We start from the raw sequence: 18,577 nt of genomic DNA on the forward strand, positions 1-18,577 counted from the left end.
TGCAAACACCTTGTGTTCAAGAAAGTTTATTAAAAAAAAAAAAAAGACAATAAACAGGAACTGGGATTCTTTTGAAGTCTTTGCAAAGCACTTGCTCACTGTTGAAGCCTGGCTTGCTCAGTTTCTCCTACCTTCTTTCAGAAACACCTATCCAGATTAGAAAGAATTGGCTATCCAGATTAGAAAGAATTTGAGTAATACACAAAGACTCAGAAAATTTGCTTTCTCAGAAACTGTATTATGCATGACTGGATTTTTCAAAACAACACCTGCTTCCTCTAACTGTAATACATTTTCTCTACCTTCTAAAATCTGCAGATAATTGATTCTTCCTAATTTTCTTCAATTAGTCTGTAATAATCATATGGCTTTAAATTGCTACTTAATGTCTTTCTGGCTATCATCTGATTAACTAATATCAAGATATTAAAAAATTTAAAAAAGTTCAGTGAGCCAATGCAACTCAAAAATCATCACATTGTTAAAACCAAGAAAAGCCTAAAAAGTTGTCATGTCCAAGAGAAATCTATAGAGACATGCTGACTAAATGGATTGTGATATTCCAGATAGAATACTGTAACAAAAAAAGGACATTATATAAAAATAAAAAAAGGATAAAATGAACTGTAATATACTAATACTAATGTAAATCATATTGGTTTAATAATGATTTAAAGGGTACCATAATTATATTACAAAAATCATGCAAAATGTTCAGAATAAAATAACAGAGATATATGATATACATAAACTAAAATGAAAAAATTTGATGCATAACACTAGATAACTCCTGGAAATTTCCATGAAAATATAATTGGAAAAATCAGTAATTTAGGACTCTGAATTTCTTCTAAAAAAATGAATTTGTATGCCTCCAAGACATTTGAGAAAGAGAGAGAAGGAGAGAGAGAGAGAACATATGTACACCATACATTGCCTTATTTGGTACTAAAAGACTTAAGCTCTGAGTTTGTAAGTAAGAGTGTCTGTCTGCAAATATTACATTTGCTGAAGGTGTAAGAAGGATAAAACTATATTAGTGCAGAGAGCCTTGTTGACAACTAGAGTAGGTGTTTTGCAGGACAACTCTCTCTCCCGCTCTCTCTCTGTCTGTCTCTCCTCTCTCCCCTTCTTTCTCCTTACTGCCTTCCTCCCTCCCTTTTTCCCTCCTTCATTAGATGAATATATTTTATAACTCTTAGGTGCTAAACCTTAACAAATACCTCATTGTCAATTTTACATAAGACTAGACCCAGATTAAAATGGAAAGTTTAGGAATCAAAAGCAGAAATGGCCATGATACAGATACAGGCATGCATGAAAAATTTAATTTCCACCAGAACAGTCACGGTATCCTGGTGCTCATTTCCTGTTTAGGTGGAAAATGTTCACTTGGCGCTTCTTCCATCTATTGGGGAGATTTGCACAAGTGCACACCATTTGGCTTGCTCTATTCTTCCCTTGTGTTGAGAGGTTCGAAAACTTAAGAGTTAATTCCTGGGACTGGGACAAAATCACAGTCCTTTCAGAGTAGAGGTCCAGCAGCAGTCCCCTACCCAGATTAACCTTAGAGTGTGACTAGGGTCACCTAGGCCCTAAGAAAGCCCATGGAATGTGTTAACTACCCCTCCCCCTTGCTACAGTAACGGGGGGGGGGGGGGCAGGTGTCCCCCAGGTAGCCAGACCTAACCGTTTGCAGTTTTGGCACTTAAAAACAAACCAAGCATTTTGAAGGTCAGCTCCCCTAGAGACCCTTTCACCCAATCCTCTAATGCTAAGACCTGCACTTCCCTGCTTGCGCTTTGTCCCCTTAAAAACCCTGTTCCCCGGGAGTTGGGGGTCGCTTGCCCCTTTGTTCTTGTAAGGGCAGCCACCGAGTCTGTAATAAAGGACCCTCGTGTGTTTTACATCGGACTCAAAGCCTGTCGGTCATTTGGGGACTCGTGATCTGGGTATTTCAGTGTATTATTTGCCTTTAGGAGTTTCACAGCCTCTCTGAAAAAGAGGTACTGAGCTCAAACAGGATACCTAGGTCCTTTACCTCGGTAGAGCTGGAGTCCTTTAAGAAAGTTTTTCTTCCTCTCAGAAAGGTGTTGAAATCCAAGGTTCTGTCTGCAGATCTCTCTCTTTTTGTGTGTGTGCGGAGGAAGCTAAACTTTAAGAACAAACTGCTTAATCCCTGATGGATTTTACTGTTGGTTGTTGGAGGCATTATATTGTTGAGAGCAGGAATTCTATATACTAATGATCGTGTGTCAGCCACAGTCTTGGGAGCTTTTAAAAAACAAGCTACCTTCTAAGTGATACAGACTAAGGGTAGGCTATGCAATCTACTGAGTACAAATTAATAGGCCATCCTCTTCTATGACGTTTTCCAATGTGTATAGTCACCATCATTCTATGTTTAGCAGCGTCAGAGGTCTGATAGTGCCACCACTATTTAAATAATTATGGTAATTATTGCTCTCATCTCATTCCATCTAGAAATAGGACAAGAAGCACCCTAACTCCAAATTATGCTGAATTATTGGGAGTTCGGTACAGGACATAATGTACATTCCCTATAAATGTTAAAGACATTAATGAATGCAGAGCTCACAATACATTTCCATGAAAAGTTTTATTCTTAAAAGGAACACATTCTTAATTGAAAATATAAAAACTACTTGAAGTTTAATTGGTTTCTTGCTATCAGATTCCAAAATTTCATTTCCAAGGCAATAAGCAATAGATAAGACTGGCTATTTCTTTGAAATAATTTTTCAGGTTTTTTGTTTGTTTGTTTGTTTGTTTTTAGTTTCAGAGCTGGGAACAGTTTAGTGCAAGGCACTCTGGCATTACAGATAGAAGGCAACTGACAATGGGAAAGGAGAGTCTTTGGCTGTCCTCTTAAGTCAGTTTTTTTATTTTAAAACTTCAAGGAATACACTTAATCTGTAAATGAAAAGAAACAGCCTAGGAGTCTCTGTTACCTAGAACTCCCTGGCTGCATTGAAAGTATCTCTTTTATGAGGACAACCTTGTGCTAGATTGTTCAACAAGACCAAGCCGGGCGGTGGTTTCTTGTGTTTATACCCGACTGGTCAAGGCAGATCCCTGAGGTGCAAAGGACTCATGTTTGCAATGCCCAGAACGAGCCCATAGTAGGCTCACTATGACCACCTTACTGCAGTTAACAAAAAAGCGATGGCAAATTACAGCTTTTGTACGAGGAAAATGCAGCATGTAAAGCAAATAAAATGTCAACTATTTAGCATACACACACAAAGAGAAGACAAGACAAGAGAAGAAAAAAAGAAACAGCCAAAGCATTGCCTAGTCGGTCAAGGAAAGCTGAGGGTGAACTGGTTAGCAGAGGCTGGGACAGTCGACTCGAGGAAAGGCTGTTCATGGGGCTAAAGCTGTTAGGAAGAACGAAGTGTCTGTTCCCTTGTGCGGCTGCACAGTAATGGGCAGTGATGTGTTCTGTATTTCAAACAATTAGAAAGGTAATCTTGTTAGGAGGGAAAATGTTAGGAGACATTTCTTGCCTGATTTAAACGTACATATGAGGCATTTGGTGATAGCACCCGGAAGTCTATTTTATGTATTGATGTAGCAGTTAAAAAAAAATTAACTTCATTTTTATGAATAAGTAAAAGGAAACATTCTAAAGTCATAGACATAAAATTGTAACTAAGGAAAAGCTTTCTTCACAATTAAGAATGTGTTTAGCGAACAACGACCATAGCAGACAGGCTGCAGCCTTTTTCTCCCTTTTTCCAGATGCAGTAGATGCAGCATGAACCACGCAGTGAGCAAATATCAGATCCAGTGTTAGTCATTCACACCTTTGCTTTTCCATTTTCTCTCTGATAAGGACTTTCCAGAAACTTCGTTGTCATTTATTTACTGGACTCACTTTTGGTGTGAATACTCTGTATGTTCTTATTGAACTCATCCTCTCTAAGACTGATGTGCTTCCCAGGCATTTCCAGTGGAAAGTTATACATGTAATCCTTTCAAATATTTGTTTGAAAATTTGTGCTTTCCTTATGGTTTGGATGATGATGATGATGCTGATGTTTTCCTGGATATAAAACTTGAAGCAGTTATTTCTCTTTACCACTTTGGTATCTTTTGAGGAAATGTAAATCCTAGAACAACCTAGTTATTGTTAAAGTCCTTTAGTTACTTGGGGAGATTTAAAAATAATGTTTACTCTTGATCATACATGTCCAATTGCTGAACATATAGAACTATAGATTTATATAGAAGTACAGACTTATAGACTGATCTTATATTGAAGAATGAATGTAGTTTCTATTTTTAGATATGCTATATTTAAATACAGCATTTGAATCCTACTCTGCTACTCTCTTTCCTGATGATCTTCTCCCTGTCTTCTTTACTGTTCTTCGGCCTAAGTGTCCCCTAAATTGCATTTCAGTTGGGTTCAAACTCAAACGATAACTAGCTTCAGAGAGCTTACTTTAAATGCAAACAACATTGTGCATATTAACACTTAATAATTAAATGTACAAATTATCTTATTCCAGGTTTTTTGAATGATCCGGAATTTGCCACTGAAATTAATTAAATTGTTTCACCATAACAAAATACATGATTTCATAAAGTTTTACTGGTGATAAACTGTAAATGACTGCTAAAAGAGAACACAAAGTAAGCTGTGTCTCTAATTACTCACAAATAATTATTTTGACTGTGACTGTATTTGATTTGATTACTTCTATGAAACTGTTTCCTTGATAAATCAGAAACTGAGATGAGACAAAATAGCTTCATTTCTGCAGAATTAATGCAAGAAGTGAATATCCTTTTAAAAGCCAGTAAACATGAATTATGTGTAGCAGCAATGTTCTGAGCGTCTTACACGGTCTAAACTGATGCAGACATGGTGTTGGATGGGCTGTGCTGTGGCTCAGGGGCAGAGCCTGCCTGGAATGCCGGAGGGCCTGGGTTCAATCCTCAGCGTTTCAGTTTCTCTCACTTACATGACACACATGAGATATCTACTTCTAAAAATAAATGGAGCTACCCTTCAGATGATATCCTACCCTCTTGCATCCTTCTTAAAGCTTAAAAGGCTTCAAAGCTCTGAAATGAAGTCTGCTCATTCAATGAGATATTTTTTAATGAGAAAATAATTGAAAAACATGTACTTGAAAGTAACGTTCGGAAAAATATGTGTTGGTATGAGATTGTTTTTTTTGACATCTCTGACTTTAACAACACAGAATTGGATATATATTCTCGTTATGGTTTACATCTAAAGTACAAGTTGAGAAAACATTTAGATTAACCAGTTAAAGAATAATAATTTAATGATAAACATTTCAAAAGAGAAAAAAAGCATAAAAAGTATTATTTCAGTTATGTGATTTTAAAAATATAAATTTATTTTACAGCTAACATCACTTTGACAATATCTTTTTTTTTCATTATTTGTATTTACTTTCTTTCCTATTTTTGTCAATAAACATAAATATTTCAAACATATCTAAAACACATAAGGCATAGCCCCATATTACAGCAATGGACAAAAAATATATAAATCTTATATTTCTCCAAGTTTAGACATCCCTACCATAAGAAGTGTGACACATAAGATAAGCATTCTTCAATGATCACCTTTTGTCTTCAGTCATGAAATGATTAAATAAGATTGTGTGAACACAGCACTTCTTGAGGCAAGCACTATTAACACTCTTCTGGCTATGTTTGGTCATTCATATGTTGAATTCATATGTGGCAGCATTCAACATTATTATCTTGTGTAGTGTTCAAGAAATGCTTGAACATTTATTTATATGTTTATATCAGAACACATTAAAGCTTTGAGAAGTGAAGAGTCTTCGCCTGAGACAAACAAGTGACAAGTGGCAGAGCCAAACATGAAAAGTTTTCCTCACAGGCTCTGTGCGACATGCTAGAGCTTGCAGGATAAGACATAGTTTCTGCCTTAAGGAAACCTGAACTTTAGTTGGGAAGATTGACACCTCAAAAGCAGCTTATGTAGTAGATGCCATGCAGTCTTAGAGCCAGACAGACTTGGCCACTAAAAAAGCCTGCTTCCTTGAGTTGGCTGGAGATGTCTGCAAAGCCTGAAGGGAAAAAAAGAAACAACAATTTGACTGATCAAAGTAGCCGTCGCAGACATCTGTTGCCAGAAGATGTAAGAGAATTTGAGATAGAAACTGTCATTTAGCTCAGGCTTGTCTCAGTGCAAACACATCACATCCACATTACCACGCTTCTCCCCAACAGCCTGCAGCACACAGCATAACTGCAAAGTGGAAGCAGGCAGCACCCCTGAGTAATGCCTCCAGGTTACCTTGGTACTGGCCTCTGGACGGCCCCGTAAGAAAATGCCTCTAAGACACACAGGCCAACCACGCTGTTCCCAGTGACCTGGAGCTCTGTCCTATGTAAGCCACTAGCAGTGGTTAATATTCAGCTGGACTACAGCACTAAACTAAGAACAGGGTTTGCAGTCTGTTAATGTTTTCTTAAAATCTTATTAAGTACGAGTGAAAGCCGTCATTAATAGGAGCAATATAAATTAGGCAGTATTATTAGCACGGCTAATGTCTACCTTTGTAAAGGCTAGCTTTCACCTCTTATTTTTCATTAGCATAATTGTGTGCATTGATAAACATAGCCAAGGGGAACGATTTTGGGAACTGCACTGCACCACGCCATCAGCCACAACAGAGCTGGGAGTTAAAGTCTTTTGGTGGAAAAAGAGAGGTATATCAAAGCAGGCTGAAGTACCTTGCCTTTTGTGGACAAGTTCATGTACATAAATCACATTCATAGCACCTGGAACATAGAAGGTACTAGAAAACACGCCAGCCATAATGGGAGTAGCAAATGTGATAAATGTAGTAAATGTGATATCACTACCTACACAGCCTCTCTGCTGAGTCTTACTCTCCCTGTATCTCTCCTTCATCTTTTCTAACCTCGCTTTCCTTATCCCCCTCTACCTCAGGCTTTTCTCTGGGTAACCTTGTTATGGGGTGATTACAGGTACCAGGATGTGTCAGTTAATGTCCAAATACAGTTTAGTTTACTGTTTTTTGTAAGTTTCTTATTGGCCATTTAATTTTAGTTAAAGAATGTTAAAAGTCAATCTACTTACGAATTGCCTTAAATTTTATTAATAGAAAACTCGGACTCCCCAGGGCTGTGCAGCCCGTCTGCCCAGGCTCTGCTGACCCAGTCAACAGTTACACACTGAAGACTCTCCTTGTTAAATGCCTCGTTACTTCCATTTGTCCTGTGCCCTCCAACAGTGCTTTCATCCTGACTCATATTCCTTCTTTCTTGAATGACTGCTTTCACTGTGGTCTCCCACCTTTATGCCGTTCAAGTCCACCTTAGCTCTCCTTTCCCACTGAAGTAAGGGGCCAGCTTTCAGTACAGCCTGACCGTGACACTATCCTTTATTCATTCAGGTCCCTGGGGCTTTTAGATCATGCTGAAACTCCCTTTTTATATAGCCCTGGCTGGACAGCCTCCCACTTTCTCTGCCTGATAGTCTCTGCTGTTTTCCTCCTGTTCTCTTCCTTCATTAATTTAGATTCATTGTTCATGACTAGATTCCATTGTTGTCTGAACTGAAAGAACACTCTGAGTTTCTCTGATGACACAAATGATCTTCCTCCAGAATTGCTGCATTCTCACTGGCTCTCAGCATCACATCTGGCAGACACTCAGTATTGTACATATGCTCATAGGGTATGCAAAAGAGAGCTGCAGTTCCTTTCCAAACAACATTGCTCATATAGCCCATAATACCCATGACAAAGCAGCATGTAGAGCAACCTGACTGAGAGAATGCCCTCCTGCTTCTCTGATAAGTCACTGGTTGACATTCTGACACTATCGTGTGTGTGGCAAGTAAAGAGCAGCCACTGGTAAAAGCATTTTCATGTTTCAAGGTTCTCATTTATTCAACATGTTAATTTGCTTCACTGTGATCATTTCATGAACACATTTATTTTCTCTTCCTTCTTGTTCCAACTGCATCTCCCTCATGCCTAACAGTTTCTTTTCAGTCATCTCTCTTAGAATCCTCATATCAGAGAAACATGATGTCTGTCTTTGTGTATCAGGCTTGTTTTACTCAACATGATGCCTTTGCAATCACATCCTGAAAACAACAAGATTTTGTTTTTATTTACAGCTGAGCAATACTTTAATATGTATTTGAGATATGTATGATGTGCCCGTTAGCAGAAACCTAGGCTAACTCTGTTTCTTGGCTTTTTTGTTTGCTTGCTTGCCTGCCTGTTTGCTTTTGTTTCTGTTTGTTTTGATTTTTGAATGCTGATTCCATTTCCTTCAGGTATGTATCCACAAATGGTGTAAGTTTCTACTAAGTATTTCTATTTTTACTCTTTTCCATAGTCACTGCATTAATATACATTTCTAACTAGAGAGAGTGAGGTTTTCCCCCCACATTCACACCATTTTTCATTGTTTTTTAGTAGCCACACTAACTTGGCTGAGGCAGAATCTCAATGTAGTCATTATTTGCATTTCCCTGCTGTAAAAGCAGGTTTATTCCTGGCTCACTTTCAGTGTAGTTCAGAAGCCAAATGAATAAGGATATAAAAACCCCCAAATATTTTTTTCTATTTTCAGTAGCTAAATAAGCATTTTTGTTAAGTAAATGTAGCATATAAATGACAAGATGATTCTTTAACGGGTCTCTTGCACTCACATGCACTTTAACTGCAGGAACACCAGCATTTGACCACCTTTGACCACCTGTTGTCTCTCCTTTGCTCACTTTCTTCCTCTTCTCAGCAGAATCATTCCCTAGAGTTTTCATCAGTCTCCCATAGTCCTTTGTAGCTAGCCACCTGATGGTTCCACATGTTTTTACATTTTATAGGAAAAAAAAAACCCACTGTGTATATTTTTCTATGATTAGACATTTTTACTCAATATAATATTCTTTTGGTATAATCACATTTTTGTGTATCTATACTTCAAAGATTTTATTTGTATAGGGTAAACTATTATTTTAAGATGTCAGTGTTAAAGAAAATGCATCCTATGGTTTGCATGAATCTAGTTTTGTATTTATGGTTTTTCTGTTATGATTCTGTGGACATTCTTGTGTATCTCCTGGTGTAGAAGTAGAAGTCCTTACTTTTTTTTACATCTGGCACAGTTATATAGAAAATACCCCTTTGAAGCAAGCAATTACTGCCAAAAATTATAGTTGCATAGTGCTTATTTGTAATTTAGAATTACATTGTGGGGGGAATTCAACTGACCATTGTCAGCAGAGTGAGTTTTCATGTGTTTCTGCCAACACTCACAGGCAAAACACACATAACAAGAGCTAAACAGTGCGTCATAATAACATGTCTGAAGACTGAGTGTGTGAGGTTCAGTGACATCACATCTTAATATGCTTCGTTTCTGCTTTCTACATCATAAGAGATGTTTAATAAGTGTATATGAGGGAGCAGCTCTCAGGTACCTCACAAATGTTGAGTGATGACAGCACAGTGTTTATTAGCTGATATCTACATTGTGTTGACTTATTAGATTTGCTATGACTGTCCTGTATCTACTTCCTCACCAAGTTGCTCCCTTAGAAGACAAGTTAACAAAGATTTGACTCTGTATGAACTCATCTACTTGCTTACAGCATGGAAACACTGTGAATGTGGTCACATTTTTTTTCCTGACTACCTGAGAATTCAAAATACAATACAACCATTATTTTTTTTTTAAAGTCACAACTAAGGATTTTAACAAATTGCAAATATTCACTTATTCTATTGTGTTGTGTAGCAATCTCCTTTAAAACTGCAACATTCAATCCTGTAGGGAAGCTCCTTAAGACAGGAATTAAAGAATCTTAAATAACTTCAGGAAGTCCTTAAAACTGAGCAGGTTCATGAGGCCCCTCTCTCCTCAAGAGTATGTAAATGATAAAGACTTCTGAAAATCACTCTCAGACAAACCTAACAGCCTGGAAGAATCAGAGATAAGCTGTCTTCAAGAGGCTCAGACCAATTCAGCCACCTGGAACAGATACTCTGACCTGTGCAGTGTGCTCCACTTTTCTAGCTTTTTCCATGCATTTCCCATACTAGGTGGGCCTTGGTGATGCAGCTGTCTTTGAGTCATTTCTGTCCCTGTAAGTAACCTCTCACCCATATTCCTGTAAGTAAGCTCAGGAAAACTCATTGCTTTGAACTCATTCGTTTGAACTTTGGTGGTATCTGTGCTTTGGTCTGTCATGGTCCCCCTGTCTGGGGTGAGTAGATATTTATTCACCTCCCACCAGAACCAGTATCATACAACATATCGCCTATGCCAGTTTTTGCACTTTTCATGGACTTTAATCATCACCCCTGCTTCTTGGCTATATTTCTTGAGTCTACCAAAGCAGTTTAACCTACAAGAAAGCATTTCTTTGAAGTCTCTCAGACATTTCTTGATCTTCTTAGATGAAATAACATTCTAAAAAGCTCTCATGTGGGGTCATTCTGAAACATCCCCAGAGGTTGTCTTTCCTTAGCCATGAATCTGCCTTCCTGGTGCTCAGCTATCTCCATCTTAATCGTCCTAGGGTTGTTAAATATGACCGACCTGCTGAGTGAACCTACCGCACACTGGGAACCAGAAATCTGTGATTCCAATATGTTTCTCTGGTTGTTCTCAAAGCCTTCAAATTCTGGGAACTTACATCCTGCTAAAACTAATAAATCTCGTGGGTGGTGTAAAGCAAACACATCCTTGAAGAATTCAAGAACAAACACGTTCTGCAGATTTGGAATAGTTAAAATATGCAAATGTAACCATCGATTTAAACATAAATCTTTAAAATAAGTGTACGATAATCTTTATTAGACTGCCACAGATTAATAAATAATTTTGCTACCCCATCCCCCCATCCTCTTTTCCTCCTCTCTTCAACTTCCTTATTTTTCCCAGCTTTCCGTTTCCCTTCGCTTGGTATCTAATCTCACTTCTTATTTAACTGGAGCATTAAGGGTCCCCGAGAAGGCAGATGCAGCTTCTCCTTGGCTATAACCTTTGTTAGCAGCTTTGCTTGCCCCCTTCCTCTCCTAACCCTTTTCAGGAGAGCAGCAGATCCTCCCTCCACTTGACCAGTCCTCATTCAGTGTTGCTCAGGGCTTTGCCACCACTGCTGAGGTAAAGCCCACCTTCCCTTCCCCTTGAACCTTTTCCTGTCTTTCTTAGACTTCTTATTTCCAAATATGGAAAGAAACAAAATAGCTGTCTGTTTTCCCCATTTTGGTCTGCTTAGCTTTTTTTTTTTTTTTTTTTTTCGTTTATTGTCTAGTATCTAAGAGTGGTTATACAGGCTCCAGTTCCAGTCATTTACACCATCCTGACTCACAACCACAACCATCCTGACTCAGTCTTCTGCCTTTCCCAACACACTTAAGGCCTGACACAACTCCTAACTCCTCTTGCAAAACAGCAACCAACTTTACTCTCAAGCTCATTCGGATTTGTTCTAGCTGCTGTTTCATTTGTACTTTGCTGGCATTGTTTGGGAGTTCCTTGTCTTGGGGATAGCTGTCCCCTCCTGGTTTTCTCCCATGTGCTCCCAGTTTTGTTCTTCTGGCTCTTCTCTTAGATACCTGTACTATCCTCCCACTTTTTCCTTTCAATTATTAGTGCTCTCTGGGCTTCAAACTTTCACTCTTTCCCGTATTCAATATAATTTTTTGAGTACTTACTCTGTGTCATTGTGGTGAGTTTAGCTTTTAGCTGTGTGTGCGTTGGCACCTACCTGTAATCCTAGATCTTGAGAAAATTACAAGTTTGAGCCAAGCCTGGCCCACCTACCATGGCCCTGGACATTTAATACTGAAATCAGAAGTAGAAGTGAGAGTTTGCATTTTGCTCTGAGTGATACGAGAATCTGCTGAGGACTGATAAGAGAGAGTAAAATGGCCTCAATGCATTTTCAAAAGTTTACTTGCGTGTTGCGTGGATGGTAATCTCTAAGAGGTGGACTGTGACACACAGACACTGGCAGGCTTCTGGGGAGGTACACATGAGAGGGGACAAGTGCCCTGGAGCCTAGTGTTGCTTGCAATCAAGGTGGTGAGAAAAAGTTATTCGGGGATACATTGTATATCTCTGTCTACTCTATAGACTACACAAGTGGGAGCGTTGGCACCCACTTAGTGTGTTATAGTTACGGAAGACATATTTGTTCAAAAAGTAGTGGGAAATGGATTTAATCCAATATATGACTATATACTTGTCTGCCTAGAATCAGAAATTGTTCCTGATTTGTTGAAATGAGTCATATTCAAAGTCATAGTGGAAAAGTCAGGGAGAGGAAAAAAGGAACTCAGTGTGTCTAGCATGCAGCCTTGTTTCCCATAGGCACATACACCAGATGTCCTAAGTCCCCAACAATGTCCATATTCTGCTTGAAGAAGGGAAGGGACAAAACTACACTCACAGAAAATTTTCCATGACATTGAAGAACATCGGGAAAGTGGCTATACAGCAGGTGAGATGAATGGAAAGTAAACTGAGTGATTTAATATAAACTGTCACTGGCATCTTCAGAAGAAAAACATTGTGCAGGCATTCACAAAAATGGTGTGGCCCATTGGGATACACACAGGCTTCTGAGAGAAGGATATTTACTGGTTATTCTTTGTATCTGGACATGGGGCTTATGTCAGCTGCATGTGGGGTGTGGATTGCTTACGTGGATGTGGAAAGGAATAAAGGATCTCCACAACTGCTTTAGAGGCGGGCCCATGTAATCTTAAGAGTGTGACATTTTCCTATCCTTTATATTCTGGTACAGAGGTGGGAGGGATGCTGGATATCCTTTTTAGGACAAATGTATTAAGCAGCTGGCAAAATGAAAAAAAAGCAGCTGCAGATGGCAGAAGGAGAAAACACTCTTGACTCAGCCATGGATGCTAAAGGGATTTCTGGTATGTCCAGAGGAGCCCGGTGCTGAACCTTGTGTTGGTGCTTGGCTAAGTAATGTTAACTGTGACTTCAGAATGTGGCTATGGGAAGAGGATGAGAGTAGTTGAAGTTTTCATCTCCCTTCCACCAAGATCCTGTTTATTCTCAGGACTTACGTTTCTCTCTCCTTAGTTTTCACCTCTCTTTTTCCCATTCAATTAATACATTTCAATTCTTATTTTAAATTTATTTAAAAATAATGTGTTTCATTATGACACTTTCTAAGTAGAGACCTTCCACACTACCGTTTTCTATTCTTCTTAACCCCTCACATATACCTTTCCTATCCTCAAATGGGTCCCTTATGTTTGCACATCATATATATGCTTACATTTACATATTACATATGGCAGAAAACATACACTATTTTATCATCTTTACTCTCCTGTTTATCATCTTACTCCTTACCTTCCCTTTAGGCCCCTTTCTGATTCATCTTTCTGCTTTAATTCACTTCTTTGTGAGTTTAACAGGTGTTTATTGACTATCTATTTTTGTGTCAGGCACTGCATTGGGAAACAGTGGGACTCCCTGCCACCTCTGCTCCCATTGAGCATGCATTGTGTGCCAGCAAAGGCCAAGAATTATAAGGGCTGTTAGGACTGCAGAGCTGTTAGAGTAAAGGCTCATTTCCATGGGGTGGGCAGAAGAGACATACCTGAGGAGGTAACATCCCCTTTCACTTTACTGCACTTTCTACTTTCATCTGTAGGATTGTCACGTGGCTTAGACTATCTGAGTCTAATGCTGTGTCCTGAGTGGGTCTACTGATAGCAACTCTTTTCTTAAGCTTTTACTACTTTGTGAAGCTAAGAAGATGCAAGAACATAGCCAAAAGTGTCAGAGCCCCAGTGTATATACACACACACACTCACACGTGCATACAGACACACAATTACACATGCATACACATTCACACACACACAGACACATACTCACAAACACTCACATGCACATGCATATACATAGTCACACTGGCACACACTCACACACAGACACACAAACTTACACATACATGCACACACCCACACTGATAAAGAAATTTCTACAAATATATTGAGATGACATTTAGAAAACAGTTCGTGTTGCCTGCCATATTGTAAATTCTCAATAAATGTTAGCTAGTGCTATGATTAATGTTGCTATCACCAGGTCATAACATTTGCACGATATTGATGATCTTACATTTTCTAAATGTTGCCATTCAGACCTTTTTTCCAAGGTGTCCTGGAGGCAGGTGCTGTGGGGATGGGAGGCGTGCTGGGGGAAGACAGCTCACTTTTAGTTTTGCTTACAGAGCAGCACATGTACCATGGGTACAGGCAGCACTGGAGGACCGTTTTCTTTACAAACCAGTTGAAGAGAAGATGAGCCAATGCAAAATCTGACTTTAGGAAAGAACAGTTAAAGCCACACATCCTAGACTACATCACCTTTTAATCACAGCTCTTTCTTGTAGGGTCACAAAGCCACGGATAAACCAGAGCAGGGCATTCTCTTGTATATTTCTCTGGAACAGAGACAGGGAACCTTTGTGCCAGGGACAGAAAGTAAATTGTGCTTGATTAGAATTGATTTGAGTCTGCTTTCTTTTGCTTTCACTTTTATAAGTTCACTTGCTACAGGAATAAGGAGCTGAGGTAAACTTTCAGGGCCCACACTCAGTCTTATGTGTGAATGGCTGTCTGTGGCTGACATGTGCTGCAGGCTGAGCTTGCTAACCAGAGTGTTTCTGTTCAAATAGACTTGCTCCAGAATTTCTTCTGTTGATTACTTTCTGAACCTGGGCATGATATTGGCTTGCAATTGAGCTTACTTCCAGTAAATGTGTTTTACAGCCCTCAATCTCAGTGTCTTAATGAACAGTTTTATTATGTTTTGGTTTCTGTGAAACAATTAGGGGGAAAAAAAAGCCTCCTTTAGTATTTCGGGGTGCTAGTGATTTTTATGCTTCAACAGGGGATGACCTGGAAAACCAGACAGACAGTAGGGTTCTACATAATCTTGCAACTTCTCTATGTGTGTCTCACTGTAGCCAGGCATTCTCTATATGATGGCCAACCTTGGAGATCTCACATATGGAGCACCAGGGCTCCTGTGTGAGTGTGCAGCTCTGAGGGAAGAAATTGCTCAGTACGGCATCATCTCTACCTCTGTTCAGGCTTCCTCCCTGGTAAAAATCTTAAAAGGCTCATCACATCCGGTATCAAAGAAGCTGTAGGTTCAGGAGGAGTTTTGTAATATGGGATCATAATGTAGTTACTTGCAGCCTACTAACAGTTGAAAAGCAGGTGTACTCTAGTCTTCCTAAGAGAAGTACAATGGGGCTTCCATAATTAGAAGTGGGAAATTGATAATAAGAAGGCAAAAGGAAAGAGATAGCTGGTCAACCAAACATATAAGGGCAAAACAACCTTTTTGTTCTCTCACTTTAAGATAGAAGCCATATCATCTTCTTTTCCTTTAAAACAAAATTAAAAAGTGAATTTTTCCTTTACAATCAACTGCAAGGTAATTTCTCTGATGAAAAAAATAATAAACTCAGAACTTTCTAGTGACTTCATCATCTCAAATCTTGACAATAGGCCTTTAAAAAGGTCAACCCTTATGAATATTATCCAACTGCCAGAAAGAGCATGTGAAAATCCTTAACATTTTCTCACAGGGCCACAGGAGAAGTGTGACCACTGGGTGCTAGAAAGCAGGGCACCTGGCTCACACTTCCCTTCTTACAGTTTTAAAAATATGTTGGTTTTTGTTGGCCTAATTGGCAATGTAATGAAAACCTCATGTCTCTGAATTAGTGCTTAATATTAGCAGACTTTCTACAATGGATTCTGTTAACAGACAGGGATTATAATTCATCTATTATTTTATTTTCATTATACATAAATACACCTTTTAGCTTCTCCAGTAATCATATTTAAGATGACTGAGAAACGTGACTGTCTGCAATTCAGCTTTATTGCTATACTCCTGACCCTGATTTGTGAGTTGTTAGGACTGGTAATTCACTTTATCCCATTACACTTGTCAACAGGAACATTTCTTAGCATGTAGAGAGAAGGAAAATGTTTATAAAGCAAGTCTTCTACATGAACCAGGTTTCAATGTGTGTCCAGTGTGATATTCCTATTTTATAAAACATGTTACTAATGTGACTCAAATACCTGTGTATTCATACATGCATATATGTGCTATTCCTGTTTTTTAAAACATGCTTGCAGTCTGACTTACCTGTGTATTCATGCATGCATTCATTTGTGAGTGCATATGTACTAAGTGAAGGTTAGTACATATCTCAGAGTTGTCACGTGTGTATAAAGTCAGGTAGAATGTATTATCTTTTTGCTCTTCCATTCTTGCTCCTGAGAAATTGGTCCTTTTCTTTTGTATTTTTCAAAGAACGTTTTGGTTAGGATCATAAAATGGATACGTTGCAGATGAATGGAGTGAGCTGTCATTACTGAGGGGTCATTGTCTTGGACTATGTGTCTCTCTTCAGTGTTGGAGACCTCACAGCCATGGCACTGGTGAGAAGTCATGTGTTAAGTTCCTTAAACCACGACTATGTGTTTAATTAGTCAAAGCTCATTAATTAATATTTAATGAATTACTCTCCTATTCTTGTTTAAACAGACAAAACCTAGGAGTTTCTTTCCAAGAGCCTGAGTGCTCTTCTCCCCCCTAAGCATTATACAGTTAGCACAGATGGTTTGTGGGAGCTTTATCCCTGAAGCCAGTGCAGTCAGACATTTTCTCAAGAAGAGACTGTGAATACCAACAGAAGTAATTTATTCATTTTAAATTACTTCAACCTCATTGCATGTCCATCTAGATAATTTCAACTTAAGTTATAGTTAGAGCATCAGACCGACTGAGAATCAGTTTGTTTCTTTTGCCACAAGACATATGGCTAAGTGGCTTAACCCTTGTGACTGCTCCTCTCTTCCTACAGAGCGAGTTACAAATCCGTGCATCGTTCCAAGCTAAGCTGGGATGACATGTGACCACTTTCTTCAAGTTGATCTTCCAGGTAAAATATCATCAAGTAACACCCACTATTCAAAACCAGGGGTCACTTGTATGGCTTTACTTTTCCCAACCTCCATCTGCTCTCCTTCCAGGAGAGAAACTACTTTTTAGAATTAACTGTTATTAAAAGCTACTGTGCACACAAAACACGTGACATGGTGTCAGGAGCATAGAGAAATACATGTTATCTTTGTGGACCAGCTGCTGGACATATGCAGGGAAGGAGGGAGTAGTCTGTGCAGAGCAGTTAGGTGCTGGTGATGGGCACTGACAATGACAGAAGGAATGTTTCTAACTTCAGAAGCTTCAGTGCACAGACTTTCAAGATGTTTGCAGATTTCCAGGGGCTCAGGTCAAAGAAGCATCTAAAACATGACTCACATTCTGTTTAACCCAAATAAAAGGCCTGAACACCAATATGTGGCTTCTATAGACCTAAATATGCCAACAGGAAGAGGAAATGAGTTCTCAAAGTTATAACAGCAGAGTGAGAGGTAATTAGCTCTCCTTTTTATTTTTTTATTATTTTTTATTATTTATTTATTTACTTTTAATGCTATTGACTTGGCCATTTGGAAAATTTATCAAAAACTGGCCCCTGGAGAAGCAGCTGTGTTCATTACAGAGGCCATGTGGTTGGTCACACTTAGGCCCGTTTGTCGTTGTTCACCTCCATTTATGTATCTATAAAAGAAAACCCATGTATCTGAATGATGTCTACCCTTCTATGTCATTTTTAGTGACTATTCAGCAGATATTAGGAGAGAAGAGGATAATAATAGGAACGGTATGATATTTAGAATATGCAAAAAGTTATGATAAAGAATAAAAGTAAAAACTGAGACTGTCAAATAAGAAGAGGAAACAGTAGAGAAAATTCCAAAAGTTTACCTACATCAATAACAGGCAAATACATATTTAAAAAACTGTAAGGCATGCTTTTCTTTCTTTCTTTCTTTCTTTCTTTCTTTCTTTCTTTCTTTCTTTCTTTCAATTTATTCACTTTGTATCCTGGCTGTATCCCCCTTCCTCATATCATCCCAGTCCCATCAACCCTCCCTCTTCTCTCCCTATGCCCTTTCCCTAGTTCCCTGATAGAGGAGGACCTCCTACCCTTCTATCTGACCCTAGCCTATCACATCACATCAGGGCTGGTTGCATCATCTTCTTCTGTGGCCTGTCAAGGCTGCACCCTCCAGGCAGAGGTGATCAAAGAACCATCCACAGAGTTCATGTCAGAGACAGCCCTTGATCTCCTTACAGGGAACCCATTTGGAAACTGAGTAGCCTATGGACTTCCTCTGAGCAGTGGGTCTAGGCCCTTTCCAAGCATGGTCCTTGGTTGGAGTATCAGTCTCTGCAGGACCCCCTGAGCCCTGTTTTTTGGCTCTGTTGGTCTCCTTGTACAGTTTCTGTCTTTCTATCTCCCTTTTCTTCTGTAAGGTTTCCTTCACTTTGCCCAAAGTTCAGCTATGAGTCTCAATGCAGAGACAGTGAATTCAGGGAAGACTACTCAAGAATCCAGAGACAGGTG

Source organism: Meriones unguiculatus, chromosome 6 (assembly GCF_030254825.1).
Source record: "Meriones unguiculatus strain TT.TT164.6M chromosome 6, Bangor_MerUng_6.1, whole genome shotgun sequence".
Classification (NCBI taxonomy): domain Eukaryota; kingdom Metazoa; phylum Chordata; class Mammalia; order Rodentia; family Muridae; genus Meriones; species Meriones unguiculatus.